The sequence below is a fragment of the Cryptomeria japonica genome, unplaced genomic scaffold (genome assembly GCF_030272615.1).
Source record: "Cryptomeria japonica unplaced genomic scaffold, Sugi_1.0 HiC_scaffold_83, whole genome shotgun sequence".
NCBI classification, from domain to species: Eukaryota; Viridiplantae; Streptophyta; class Pinopsida; order Cupressales; family Cupressaceae; genus Cryptomeria; species Cryptomeria japonica.
The window spans coordinates 382,501-397,584 of record NW_026728905.1 but is presented as its reverse complement, the minus strand read 5'-3'; the positions used below and the strand labels follow the sequence as shown (position 1 = coordinate 397,584).

General features: G+C 59.0%; 1 non-coding gene across 1 annotated transcript; it reads right to left on the bottom strand.

Annotated features, from left to right (window-relative positions):
• Positions 1–1,500: 1,500 nt before the first annotated feature.
• LOC131864337 (5S ribosomal RNA) lies at positions 1,501–1,619 on the bottom strand. The gene has a single exon (XR_009363169.1). It is a non-coding gene; the product is annotated as a 5S ribosomal RNA (ribosomal RNA).
• Positions 1,620–15,084: the final 13,465 nt, after the last annotated feature.

The window sequence follows — 15,084 nt, the reverse complement described above, 5'->3', positions numbered from 1 at the left end:
GCGCTCCGAAGTGTGCTCCAAGGTGCGGCGTGCACGAAGTCGGAGCCCGGTTTGCCCCGGGTGCGCACCTCGCGTGCACCTTCGCCGCGGTGGGCACCTTGGCTGGGTTGGGCACCATTGAGCGCTCCGAAGTGTGCTCCAAGGTGCGCACCATGGCCCTCCAAGGTGCGCAGCATGGCGTGCACGAAGTCGGAGCCCGGTTTGCCCCGGGTGCGCACCTCGCGTGCACCTTCGCCAGGGTGGGCACCTCGGTGCGCACACCTTCTCAATGTTTTCTTGCCTTTTCTGGAAATTGGTGAAGGCAGCGCATCAAAGGTGCGCACCTCGGTGTGCTCCGAGGTGCGAACCCGAGAGCGCTCCGAGGTGCCCACGAAGTCGAAAGTCGGGTTAATTGCATTGTTTTCCCCGGGTGCGCTCCGAGGTGCGCAACATCGGTGCGCACCAAGGAGGGCTCCGAAGTGTGCTCCAAGGTGCGCACGATTCGGAGCTCGGTTTGCCCGGGGTGCGCACACCTTGGCTGGGTTGCGCACCCTTTGTGCGCTCCAAGGTGCGCACGAAGTCGGAGCTCGGTTTGCCCCGGGTGCGCACCTTCGCCAGGGTGCGCACCTTGATGCGCACGCCTTGGCTGGGCTGCGCACCTTGGTGGGCGCCATGGTGCGCACCTTTCGTGCGCTCCAAGGTGCGCACGAAGTCGGAGCTCGGTTTGCCCCGGGTGCGCACCTTGGTGGGCGCCATGGTGCACTCCGAGGTGCCCAAGATTGGTGCGCACCAAGGAGCGCTCCGAAGTGCGCTCCAAGGTGCGCAGGTGCGCGCGAAGTCGAAAGTTGGGTTAATTGTCCGGTTTGCCTCGGGTGCGCACCTTGCGTGCACCTTCGCCAGGGTGGGCGCCTTGGTGCGCACACCTTGGCTGGGCTGCGCACCCGGGCGCGCACACCTTGGCACCCGCGTTTCCTTCATTTTAAATTTTTTTTTTTTACAATCTCTCAAGTGGGAAATTCTATAATCTCAACTTTTTTTGCCTTTTCAGGAAACTTTTGAATGGAGCGCATCATTGGTGCGCTCCGAAGTGTGCTCCAAGGTGCGCACCTCTGGTGTGCTCCAAAGCTCTCTCCAGCTGCGTGCACCTGCCCCGGCCGCGCACCCGGCCCCGCCCAGCTTCGCTCACCTGTCCCGGGCGTCTGGTGCGGAACCTTAGAGTAAGAAACATCACCGTGCACCTTGGCCAACGTGCGCGACTCGACCGAGCGCGCACTGGCCGAGGTGCACACCGATTTCACCTGGGTGCGCGCGCAGCACCTCGGGCGCACCGGGGTGCGCGCACAACGCCCGGGTTGCACCGTGGCCTGTGTGCTCGGGGCGCCTCGGGTGCGCGCTCGGTGTCGCCCCCGCGCGCGCGGTAGTGCGGGCAGCGCACCCCGGCCCGGCCCGGCCCCGACGAGAACGCAAACGGGCAAAAGGTTTATTCAAATAGCATTGCGACGCCCGGCGAAAAACTAAGAAAGGGTGCAACACCGGGACTTCCCGGGAGGTCACCCATCCCAGTACTACTCCGGCCCAAGCGCGCTTAACTGCGGAGTTCTGATGGGATCCGGTGCACTAACGCTGGTATGATCGCACCCGTTATGAGCTTGTCGCAGTGTGTACTTAGCAAACCGCGACCCACGTGCGAATCCACCCCGGCCACCCACCCCCGTCGAGGTGCACACCCTCCCTCGCGAAGTGCGCCCCGTTCGCCAAGTGTGAGCCCTGCCCGGGTGCGCGCACCTTGCTAGGGCGTCGGGTGTGCACCCGGCCCGGCCTACGTGCGTGCACCTGGACGGGGCGTCGTGTGCGTGCAGTGTCCCGTCTGCAACGCGGTGCCCACACACCACCTCGGGCGCAACGACCTGCGCTCACATGTGGGCCGAGTGCACCTTGGTGCATGTTCGGGGCGCCTCGGGTGCACGCTCGATCTTGCCCCGGTGCACCAAGGCGCTCGGTTTGCCCCGGGTGCGCACTTGGTGCAAGGTGGGCACCCAAAATAGGGATCAAGCACCAAAACACAAGTTTCGGGATGCAAAATGGGACCCAAGGACCACAAATGCGTTCCAAGACCCATGATGGGTCCACGAGAACAAAAATGTGTTCCGAGACTTAATAAACAAATATTGGGTTTTAGGAGAAGAAACATGCTCTGATGCCCAAAACGAGAATCGACCCCGAAAAGGCCACAGGCCAAAAGTGGGATGCGAGACAAAAAAAAATGGGACCCGAGGACCAAAATTGGGTTCCCAGGTCGAAGACAGGGCAACCGGACAAGAAACGACCTCTAAGGCTCGAAATGAGTCCCGACGACTAAAACTTGACAAGAAGCACCCATCAGGCACCCAACTCGACACCCATGGGATGCCGACCCACCCGGGCTTCCACCTAGCACACCTTGGCACCCACCCACCCTCGCACCCAACCTCGCACCCAACTTAGCACCTTTGAACCCACATTGGCACTCACCCTGACCCTGGCACCTTGGAACCCACATTGGCACTCACCTTGACCCTGGCACCCACCTTTGCACTCACCTTGGGACCCACCCTGGCTCCCACCTCGGCACCCACCCAGACACCCACCTTGGTTCCTTGGCACCCACCTTGGATCCTTGGCACCCACCCCGACACCCACCTTGGCACGCAACTTGGCTACTTGCCACCCACCTTGGCTCCTTGACGCCCACCCCGACAACCACCCCGTGACCTACCCTGGCTAGGGTTGGTGCACACCCACCCTGGTGCCCACCTTGGCACCCACCCCATGACCCACCTTGGCACGCACCTTAGTACCCACCCTGTTACCCACCCTAGGACCCACCCCGTGACCCACCTTGGCCAGGGTGGGTGCACCCACCCTGGTGCCCACCTTGGCACCCACCCATCCTAGCACCCAGCCTGTGACCGGGCTTGGAACCCAACCTTGCACCCGTCTTGGCCAGTGTGGGTGCGCACCCATCCTGGCACCCACGTTGTGACACACCCTTTAACCCACGCACCCTAGCAGCCACGTTGGCACCCACCTTGGAACACAACCTAGCAACTTGGCACCCACCCCGTGACCCACCTTGGCATCCACCATAGCAGTCGCCCACTTGGCACCCACCTTGGAACCCAAGTTGGCACCCACCTCGGCACCCACCTTGACACTTGTGGACCCACCTTGCCACTCACCCTAGCATCGACCCATCCTAGCACCCACCCTGGCACCTTTGCACCCTAGCACTCACCCATCCTAGCACCTAACCTGTGACCCACCTTGACACTCACCCTCGCACCCACCTTGGAACCCAACCTAGCACCCACCCACCCTGACACCAACCCTAGCACCTACCCACCCTTGCACCCACCCTGTGACCCATCTTGGCACCCACCCATCCTACCACTCAACCTATCACCCACCTTCTCACCCACCTTGGCATCCACCTTAGCACCCACCCACACTGGCACCTTGGCACCCACCTCGGGCAAGGTGGGTGCACACCCACCCTGACACCCAATTTAGAACCAACCGAGCATGTTACCCACCTTGGCACCCACATTGCAGCCCACCCTAGTACCCACCCTATGACCCACATTGGCATCCACACCCTAGCACCCAGGCACCTCGACACCTGCCTTGACACGCACCCTAGCACTAAACCTGTGACCCACCTTGGAACTCACCCTAGAACCCACCCACCCTGTGAACCACCTTGGCATCCACCTTAGCACCCACCCACCTTGGCACCCACTCTAGCACTCACCCATCCTAACACCCAACTTGTTACCCACCTTGGCACCCGCCCTCGCGTCCACCTTGAAACCCACCCTAGCACCCACCCACGCAGGAGCCCACCTTGGCACCCAACCTAACACCCACGCATCCTGGCACCCAACTTGTGACCCACCTTGGAACCCACCCTAGTACCCACCTTTGAACCCACTATATCACCAACCCACCTTGGCACCCACCCTATGACCCTCTTTGGAATCCACCCTAGCACGCACCCACCCTGGCACCCACCATGGAGCGCACCCTAGCACCCACCCACCTCGGCACGCACCTCAACACCCACCTTGGTGTGCGCACTGCGCCAACCTCTCAAAGACCCTATGTGGTGCGCTCCAAAGTGTACACCTTTGGTGCGCTCCAAGGTGCGCACCTTTGGTGCACACCGAGGTGCACACCAAAGTGTGCACCGAGGTGAGCACCAAAGTGCACTCCAAGGTGCACACCAAGGCGTGCACCTTTGGTGCGGTCAATGCAAACGAATTCGGAAGTTGGGGTCGATGTCCTAATCGCTGCTGCAGACTACACGTATGAGAATCGGACAAATAGCTTTATATAGGGGAGGTGTTGCGTTTGATGGGTCGACTCCCCTGGTTGTGTGCACTGCACCAACTTCAAAGACCCTGTCTTGTTTAAGAAGTCAAAAGTTGGGGTGGATGTCCTAATCATTGCTGCAGTCTACGCATGTATGAGAATCAGACAAATAGCTTATATAGGGGAGGTGTTGCATTCGGTGGGTTGACTCCCCTGGTTGTGCGCACTGCGCCAACCTCAAAGACCCCGCATAGCAGAAGAAGTCGGAAGTCGGATTTTGGTGAGCACCAAGGCGTGCACCTTTGGTGCGGTCAACGCAGACGAATTCAGAAGTTGGGGTGGATGTCCTAATCGTTGTTGCAGGCTACACATGTATGAGAATCAGACAAATAGCTTATATAGGGGAGGTGTTGGGTTTGATGGGTCAACTCCCTTGGTTGTGCGCATTACGCCAACCTCAAAGACCTTGTTTTCGTTAAGAAGTCAAAAGTTGGGGTCAATGTCCTAATGGCTCCTGTAGGCTACACATGTATGAGAATCGGACAAATAGCTTATATAGGGGAGGTGTTGGGTTTGATGGGTCGACTCCCCTGGTTGTGCGCATTACGTCAACCTCAAAGACCTTGTTTTCGTTAAGAAGTCAAAAGTTGGGGTCGATGTCCTAATTGCTCCTGTAGACTACACATGTATGAGAATCAGACAAATAGCTTATATAGGGGAGGTGTTGGGTTTGATGGGTTGACTCCCCTAGTTGTTCGCATTACACCAACCTCAAAGACCTTGTTTTCGTTTAGAAGCCGAAAGTTGGGGTCGATGTCCTAATTGCTCCTGCAGGCTACGCATGTATGAGAATCAGACAAATAGCTTATATAGGGGAGGTGTTGGGTTTGATGGGTCGACTCCCCTGGTTGTGCGCATTGCGCCAACCTCAAAGACCCTGCATTGCGGATGAAGTCGAAAGTCAGAGTTTGGTGTGCTACAAGGTGTGGTCGAAGGTGCTCACCTAGGTGTGCACCTTTGGAGCGCAGGAAAAGTGCCCTCCAAAAGTGCGCACCTTTGGAGTGCACAAAAGTGCCCTCCAAAAGTGCGCACCTTTGGAGCGCACAAAAGTGCCCTCCAAAAAGTGCCCTCCAAAAGTGCGCACCTTTGGAGCGCACAAAAGTGCCCTCCAAAAAGTGCCCTCCAAAAGTGCGCACCTTTGGAGTGCAGAAAAGTGCCCTCCAAAAAGTGCCCTCCAAAAGTGTGCACCTTTGGAGTGCACAAAAGTGCCCTCCAAAAGTGCGCACCTTTGGAGCGCAGAAAAGTGCCCTCCAAAAAGTGCCCTCCAAAAGTGCGCACCTTTGGAGCGCAGAAAAGTGCCCTCCAAAAAGTGCCCTCCAAAAGTGCGCACCTTTGGAGCGCAGAAAAGTGCCCTCCAAAAAGTGCCCTCCAAAAGTGCGCACCTTTGGAGCGCAGAAAAGTGCCCTCCAAAAAGTGCCCTCCAAAAGTGCGCACCTTTGGAGCGCACAAAAGTGCCCTCCAAAAAGTGCCCTCCAAAAGTGCGCACCTTTGGAGCGCACAAAAGTGCCCTCCAAAAGTGCGCACCTTTGGAGCGCACAAAAGTGCCCTCCAAAAGTGCGCACTTTTGGTGCGCACCAAGGCGCTGGTTCGGTCGTTGCAGGCGAGTTCGGAAGTTGGGGTCGATGTCCTGAGCGGAGGTGCAAACTACACAGGTGTCGGAATCGGACAAATAGCTTATATAGGGGAGGTGTATGCTTCGATGGGTCGACTCCCCAGGTTGAGCGCACCGCGCCAACCTCAAAGACCCTACGGTATGGATGAAGTCGGAAGTTGGGTCCGATGACCGATTCGATTAGTAGGTATGCTCATGAGGTCGGAATTTGGGTCCGATGACCTGCCATGTGCAGGAAGGCGAATGTTGGCACTGTGCGTTGCAAGGTGCACACCAAGGTGCTGGTGCGGTCTTTTTAGTCGAGTTCGGAAGTTGGGGTCGATGTCCTGATCGGAGGTGCAAGCTACACAGGTGTGGGAATCGGACAAATAGCTTATATAGGGGAGGTGTATGCTTCGTTGGGTCGACTCCCCGGGTTGAGCGCACCGCGCCAACCTCAAAGACCCTACGGTATGGATGAAGTCGGAAGTTGGGTCCGATGACCGATTCGATATGTAGGCATACTCGCGAGGTCGGAATTTGGGTCCGATGACCTGCCATGTGCAGGAAGGCGAATGTTGGCACTGTGCGTTGCAAGGTGCGCACCAAGGCGCTGGTTCGGTCGTTGCAGGCGAGTTCGGAAGTTGGGGTCGATGTCCTGATCGGAGGTGCAAACTACACAGGTGTGGGAATCGGACAAATAGCTTATATAGGGGAGGTGTATGCTTCGTTGGGTCGACTCCCCGGGTTGAGCGCACCGCGCCAACCTCAAAGACCCTACGGTATGGATGAAGTCGGAAGTTGTGTCCGATGACCGATTCGATATGTAGGCATACTCGCGAGGTCGGAATTTGGGTCCGATGACCTGCCATGTGCAGGAAGGCGAATGTTGGGACTGTGCGTCGCAAGGTGCGCACCAAGGCGCTGGTGCCGTCGTTGCAGTCGAGTTCGGAAGTTGGGGTCGATGTCCTGGTCAGAGGTGCAAACTACACAGGTGTGGGAATCGGACAAATAGCTTATATAGGGGAGGTGTATGCTTCGATGGGTCGACTCCCCGGGTTGAGCGCACCGCGCCAACCTCAAAGACCCTACAGTATGGATGAAGTCGGAAGTTGGGTCCGATGACCGATTCGATACGTAGGCATATTGGCGAGGTCTGAATTTGTGTCCGATGACCTGCCATGCGCAGGAAGGCGGAATTTGGGTCCGATGACCGAGTTGATGGCGTGCCATGCGCAGAAAGGCGGAATTTGGGTCCGATGACCGAGTTGATGTTGATGGCCCGCCATGCACAGGAAGGCGGAATTTGGGTCCGATGACCGATTTGAAGGCGTGCCATGCGCAGAAAGGCGGAGTTTGGGTCCGATGACCGAGTTGATATTGATGGCCCGCCATGCGCAGGAAGGCGGAATTTGGGTCCGATGACCTGACATACGCATGGAGTCCGACTCGGGGGCCGATGTTCGATTCGATGACTTGCATTGTGGGTAAAGTCGGAAGTTGTGGTCTTTGACCCGATTCGATGACCAGACTTCGGCTGCTTGAGAATCGGACAAATAACTTATATAGGGGAGGTAGTGTTCTCGAGCATCCTCCCCCCGTGCCCGTTTATGTCGATTGATGCTGGTGCTCGACTGGTTGGAGCGCTCGGATGCAAAAATCTTGCACCAGGATTTATCGATTGTGATGGACACGGCAAGTCTCCTGATTGCTATGCAGGAGCTCATCGTGAATCTCTATGCGGCCTTGGTATGGACTCGACCTGCGGAATGGTTCGGCAATGGTAGTCGCTCCAACACGTCCTTGCAATGGCCACAGAGGTGATTCGACTAGAGCTCCAGTCTAGCTTTTGGGTTGCTTGGCGGACTGGTATAGCCGCGATCGAGTTCCGGCCATGAACGTTTTAGATAGCTCTTGGGCTTTCTGGGACGGAAGTCGGAAGTTTGGGCTGTTGTCCGATTTGATGACCATTCTTCGGATGTGTGAGAATCGGACAAATAACTTATATAGGGGACTGTGTTGTCTCACGCAGCCCCCTCCGTGCCCCTCTATCTCGACCGATGTTGGTGCTTGAAAGGGTTGGGATCGCTCGGATTTATAAACGTGCACCACCATTTGTCGAGTGTGAGGGACGCGGCAGGTCTCCTAAATGCTATACGGGCGCTCTCTGAGAATCTCTATCCGGCCTCGACACAGACTAGTCTTGCTGAATGGTTTGGCACTGGTAGTCGATCCAACACGTCGTTGTTGTGGCCGCCTAGGCGATTCGATTCGAGCCCCCGTCTAGCTTTTGGGTTGCTTGGCGGATTTTGCCCTATCCGCAAGTGAGCTCGGTCCCTAAACGTTCGAGAAACCCGATTGCTATGCGCCGACTCTCTTTCTTGCGAGCCTCCATCTAGCTTTTGGGTCTCTACGGAACGGAAGTCGGAATCTGGGACCGTTGTTTGATTCGACGAGGCAGACTACGGTTGTGCGAGAATCGGACAAATAACTTATATAGGGGAGGTGTTGACTGGAGCATTCTCCCCCGTGCCCCTCTAACTCGACCAATGCTGGCGCTCGAACGGTGGTAGCGCTCGGATTTTCGTTGAGCGCCAGCATTGGTCGATTTAGAGGGGCATGCGAGATTCCCGAATGCTATGCGAGGGCTCTAACGGAAATGTCTATTGGTTTCGGTATGGATGCAATTGCGAGTGGTTCGGCAAAGGTAGTCGTTCCGATGCGTCCATGTCGTGGCCAAATCGATAATTCGATTTGAGCCCTCGTATAGCATTTGGGTCTCTCGATGTGATTCCGCATTCCAGTCCCTTTGGGCACTGCTTGAGCCGCATCCCAGGGGGTTCCCTTCCCAATAATCTGCCTCGCAACCCGATTGCTATGCGGTGAGGCTCCTCGGCCGCCTCGGAACTATCTGTGTATCAGACGCATCGCGGGATAAGGGGTTGGCAACGGTAGTCGCCCCAAGCGCGTCCGATGCTTGGACCATTCCGAGGCGGCCCTGAAGCCTCTTCCGTCTAGCCGTTGGGTCCTTCTCGCCGCATCCCTTGCCTCGCACCCCGATTGCTATGCGGTGAGGCTCCTCGGCCGCCTTGGAACTATCTGTGTATCAGACGCATCGCGGGATAAGGGGTTGTCACTGGTAGTCGCCCCAAGCGCGTCCGATGCTTGGACCATTCCGAGGCGGCCCTGAAGCCTCTTCCGTCTAGCCGTTGGGTCCTTCTCGCCGCATCCCTCGACTCGCACCCCGATTGCTATGCGGTGAGGCTCCTCGGCCGCCTTGGAACTATCTGTGTATCGGACGCGTCGCGGGATAAGGGGTTGTCACTGGTAGTCGCCCCAAGCGCGTCCGATGCTTGGACCATTCCGAGGCGGCCCTGAAGCCTCTTCCGTCTAGCCGTTGGGTCCTTCTCGCCGCATCCCTCGCCTCGCACCCCGATTGCTATGCGGTGAGGCTCCTCGGCCGCCTTGGAACTATCTGTGTATCGGACGCGTCGCGGGATAAGGGGTTGTCACTGGTAGTCGCCCCAAGCGCGTGCGATGCATGGACCATTCCCAGGCGGCCCTGAAGCCTCTTCCGTCTAGCCGTTGGGTCCTTCTCGCCGCATCCCTCGCCTCGCACCCCGATTGCTATGCGGTGAGGCTCCTCGGCCGCCTTGGAACTGTCTGTGTATCGGACGCGTCGCGGGATAAGGGGTTGTCACTGGTAGTCGCCCCAAGCGCGTCCGATGCTTGGACCATTCCGAGGCGGCCCTGAAGCCTCTTCCGTCTAGCCGTTGGGTCCTTCTCGCCGCATCCCTCGCCTCGCACCCCGATTGCTATGCGGTGAGGCTCCTCGGCCGCCTTGGAACTATCTGTGTATCGGACGCGTCGCGGGATAAGGGGTTGTCACTGGTAGTCGCCCCAAGCGCGTCCGATGCTTGGACCATTCCGAGGCGGCCCTGAAGCCTCTTCCGTCTAGCCGTTGGGTCCTTCTCGCCGCATCCCTCGCCTCGCACCCCGATTGCTATGCGGTGAGGCTCCTCGGCCGCCTTGGAACTATCTGTGTATCGGACGCGTCGCGGGATAAGGGGTTGTCACTGGTAGTCGCCCCAAGCGCGTCCGATGCTTGGACCATTCCGAGGCGGCCCTGAAGCCTCTTCCGTCTAGCCGTTGGGTCCTTCTCGCCGCATCCCTCGCCTCGCACCCCGATTGCTATGCGGTGAGGCTCCTCGGCCGCCTTGGAACTATCTGTGTATCGGACGCATCGCGGGATAAGGGGTTGTCACTGGTAGTCGCCCCAAGCGCGTCCGATGCTTGGACCATTCCGAGGCGGCCCTGAAGCCTCTTCCGTCTAGCCGTTGGGTCCTTCTCGCCGCATCCCTCGCCTCGCACCCCGATTGCTATGCGGTGAGGCTCCTCGGCCGCCTTGGAACTATCTGTGTATCGGACGCGTCGCGGGATAAGGGGTTGTCACTGGTAGTCGCCCCAAGCGCGTCCGATGCTTGGACCATTCCGAGGCGGCCCTGAAGCCTCTTCCGTCTAGCCGTTGGGTCCTTCTCGCCGCATCCCTCGCCTCGCACCCCGATTGCTATGCGGTGAGGCTCCTCGGCCGCCTTGGAACTATCTGTGTATCGGACGCGTCGCGGGATAAGGGGTTGTCACTGGTAGTCGCCCCAAGCGCGTCCGATGCTTGGACCATTCCGAGGCGGACCTGAAGCCTCTTCCGTCTAGCCGTTGGGTCCTTCTCGCCGCATCCCTCGCCTCGCACCCCGATTGCTATGCGGTGAGGCTCCTCGGCCGCCTTGGAACTATCTGTGTATCGGACGCGTCGTGGGATAAGGGGTTGTCACTGGTAGTCGCCCCAAGCGCGTCCGATGCTTGGACCATTCCGAGGCGGCCCTGAAGCCTCTTCCGTCTAGCCGTTGGGTCCTTCTTGCCGCATCCCTCGCCTCGCACCCCGATTGCTATGCGGTGAGGCTCCTCGGCCGCCTTGGAACTATCTGTGTATCGGACGCGTCGCGGGATAAGGGGTTGTCACTGGTAGTCGCCCCAAGCGCGTCCGATGCTTGGACCATTCCGAGGCGGCCCTGAAGCCTCTTCCGTCTAGCCGTTGGGTCCTTCTCGCCGCATCCCTCGCCTCGCACCCCGATTGCTATGCGGTGAGGCTCCTCGGCCGCCTTGGAACTATCTGTGTATCGGACGCATCGCGGGATAAGGGGTTGTCACTGGTAGTCGCCCCAAGCGCGTCCGATGCTTGGACCATTCCGAGGCGGCCCTGAAGCCTCTTCCGTCTAGCCGTTGGGTCCTTCTCGCCGCATCCCTCGCCTCGCACCCCGATTGCTATGCGGTGAGGCTCCTCGGCCGCCTTGGAACTATCTGTGTATCGGACGCGTCGCGGGATAAGGGGTTGTCACTGGTAGTCGCCCCAAGCGCGTCCGATGCTTGGACCATTCCGAGGCGGACCTGAAGCCTCTTCCGTCTAGCCGTTGGGTCCTTCTCGCCGCATCCCTCGCCTCGCACCCCGATTGCTATGCGGTGAGGCTCCTCGGCCGCCTTGGAACTATCTGTGTATCGGACGCGTCGCGGGATAAGGGGTTGTCACTGGTAGTCGCCCCAAGCGCGTCCGATGCTTGGACCATTCCGAGGCGGCCCTGAAGCCTCTTCCGTCTAGCCGTTGGGTCCTTCTCGCCGCATCCCTCGCCTCGCACCCCGATTGCTATGCGGTGAGGCTCCTCGGCCGCCTTGGAACTATCTGTGTATCGGACGCGTCGCGGGATAAGGGGTTGTCACTGGTAGTCGCCCCAAGCGCGTCCGATGCTTGGACCATTCCGAGGCGGACCTGAAGCCTCTTCCCTCTAGCCGTTGGGGCTTTCTCGCCGCATCCCTCGCCTCGCACCCCGATTGCTATTCGGTGAGGCTCCTCGGCCGCCTTGGAACTATCTGTGTATCGGACGCATCGCGGGATAAGGGGTTGGCAGTGGTAGTCGCCCCAAGCGCGTCCGATGCTTGGACCATTCCGAGGCGGCCCTGCAGCCTCTTCCGTCTAGCCGTTGGGGCCATCTCGCTGCATCCCCCACCTCGCACCACGATTGCTATGCGGTGAGGCTCCTTGGCCGCCTCGGAACTATCTGTGTATCGGACGCATCGCGGGATAAGGGGTTGTCACTGGTAGTCGCCCCAAGCGCGTCCGATGCTTGGACTATTCCGAGGCGGCCCTGCAGCCTCTTCCGTCTAGCCGTTGGGGCCATCTCGCCGCATCCCCCAGCTCCTCGGCCGCCTCGGAACTATCTGTGTATCGGACGCATCGCGGGATAAGGGGTTGGCAGTGGTAGTCGCCCCAAGCGCGTTCGATGCTTGGACTATTCCGAGGCGGCCCCGTAGCCTCTTCCGTCTACCCTTTGGGGCCATCTCGCCGCATCCCTCGCCTCGCACCCCGATTGCTATGCGGTGAGGCTCCTCGGCCGCCTGGGAACTATCTTCGTATCGGATGCATCGCGGGATAAGGGGTTGTCACTGGTAGTCGCCCCAAGCGCGTCCGATGCTTGGACTATTCCGAGGCGGCCCTGTGGCCTCTTCCGTCTAGCCGTTGGGGCCATCTCGCCGCATCCCTCACCTCGCACCCCCATTGCTATGCGGTGAGGCTCCTCGGCCGCCTTGGAACTGTCTTCGTATCGGAAGCATCGCGGGATAAGGGGTTGTCACTGGTAGTCGCCCCAAGCGCGTCCGATGCTTGGACTATTCCGAGGCGGCCCTGCAGCCTCTTCCGTCTAGCCGTTGGGGCCATCTCGCCGCATCCCCCACCTCGCACCCGGATTGCTATGCGGTGAGGCTCCTCGGCCGCCTTGGAACTATCTTCGTATCGGACGCATCGCGGGATAAGGGGTTGTCACTGGTAGTCGCCCCAAGCGCGTCCGATGCTTGGACTATTCCGACGCGGCCCTGTGGCCTCTTCCGTCTAGCCGTTGGGGCCATCTCGCCGCATCCCCCACCTCGCACCCCGATTGCTATGCGGTGAGGCTCCTCGGCCGCCTTGGAACCATCTTCGTATCGGACGCATCGCGGGATGAGGGGTTGTCACTGGTAGTCGCCCCAAGCGCGTTCGATGCTTGGACCATTCCGAGGCGGCCCTGAAGCCTCTTCCGTCTAGCCGTTGGGGCCTTCCCGCCCCATCCCTCGCCTCGCACCCCCGATTGCTATGCGGTGAGGCTCCTCGGCCGCCTTGGAACCATCTGTGTATCGGACGCATCGCGGGATAAGGGGTTGGCACTGGTAGTCGCCCCAAGCGCGTCCGATGCTTGGAGCATTCCGAGGTGGCCCTGAAGCCTCTTCCGTCTAGCCGTTGGGGCCTTCCCGCCCCATCCCTCGCCTCGCACCCCGATTGATATGCGGTGAGGCTCCTCGGCCGCCTTGGAACTATCTGTGTATCGGACGCATCGCGGGATAAGGGGTTGGCACTGGTAGTCGTCCCAATCGCGTCCGATGCTTGGACCATTCCGAGGCGGCCCTGCAGCCTCTTCCGTTTAGCCGTCGGGGCCTTCCCGCCGCATCCCTCGCCTCGCATCCCGATTCCTATGCGGTGAGTCTTCTCGGCCGCCGCGGAACTATACCTGTTATTGCTACTGCATCCTTCGGCTGGTAACCTCCTCTGCCGCCTTGGAACGTTCTCTTTGTCGGACGCGTCGCGGGATAAGGGGTTGGCACTGGTAGTCGCCCCAAGCGCGCCCGATGCATAGACCGCTCCGAGTTGACCTTGCTTTCAGCCTCTCACATGCATAGACCTCTCTGAGTCGACCCTGCAGCCTCTCACGTTTAGCCTTTGGAATCTCGCCTCACAACATGATTGCTATCCTTGATGCATCCCTTGCCTCGAGCCCTGATTGCTTTCTTGGCTGCATCCCTCCTCTCCTCACAGCCCGGTTGTCATCACTGCTTCATCCGTCGCTTCATGCATTCTGGCTGCTGGGCCCTTCCCACCGCACACCTCGATTGCTATCTCTTCTGCATCACACACCCCGATTGCTATCTCTGCTACATCCCTCGGCTCTCACTTCTGCATCCTTCGCCTCCCACCTCGATTGCTATCAATGCTGCATCCGTAACCTCACACCCCGATTGCTATGCGGGGAGGCTCCTTGGCCGCCTTGGAAATTTCTGTGTGTCGGACGCACCGCGGGATAAGGGGTTGGCACTGGTAGTCGCCCCAAGTGCGCCCGATTCTTAGACCGCTTCGAGGTGACCTCGTAGCCTCTTTCGTCCAGGCTTCCTGCCTTCAACGCCCTTTTTACACCTCGATTGCTATGCGCGGGCTCGTTGGCGTCTATCACCTCTCTGCGAAGAGTGGCACGATGATTGTTGGGGTAAATCGTAGCAGTCCGATCTCTGGCCTTGGGCCATTGTGAGGGCTGATCGATTTCCTGTGCGCATCTCGTGTTCGCCCAGTAACAGACTCGACGACTTGTAATCGGTCTTGTTCCCGATTGTTCCTGGAGGTAGTCTTCGGAACTCTTGGATTTGACCTGTCACTCGAACTGTCCTCTTCCGAGGATGCTTGTGTGTGTGTGCTTGTGCCATTTCCTTGGCGGTATTAACGAGATATTAAAGAGCGGAGTGAGCGCCTCGCCCAGCTATGTTTGGGGCTCTCACTCCCTTACCCGGTGTGCGACCGCTTTGCACGTAGGTTGCGGAGCATCGCGACTCTTTCGATGTTTGGCGGTTGTCTTCCGGTGATGCGTTGGTCCCGAAGTGCACGTTACTAGCATTTCTGCCATTGTTCTCGATCTTTGGCACGTTCCTTCGTTGCAATTGGATATATATCTCCGTTTATACGCGCAGGCTTCTCCCGCCTATTCAGCGCTGTCCCACTCTCAGCACTCTCGTGGTCTCCTTGGCTTCTCTCTCCCGTGAGCGAGCTCTCTTCTCGAGTCTTTTCCATGTCCCATGGAGGTTGCCTTGCGAAATTCGGGCACACAAACGTGACCGGATAAGAGCGGAATTGCCTATGAGGAGAAGCTCACCTTAGGGAGCAGCAATGCCGAGTGTTTCGACAGAGGGTAGAGGGGGCGTTGTTTGGGCGGTTGCACAAAAGAGTGCTACGGTTGCACTGAAGGTTGCTTCTTCGTCTCCGA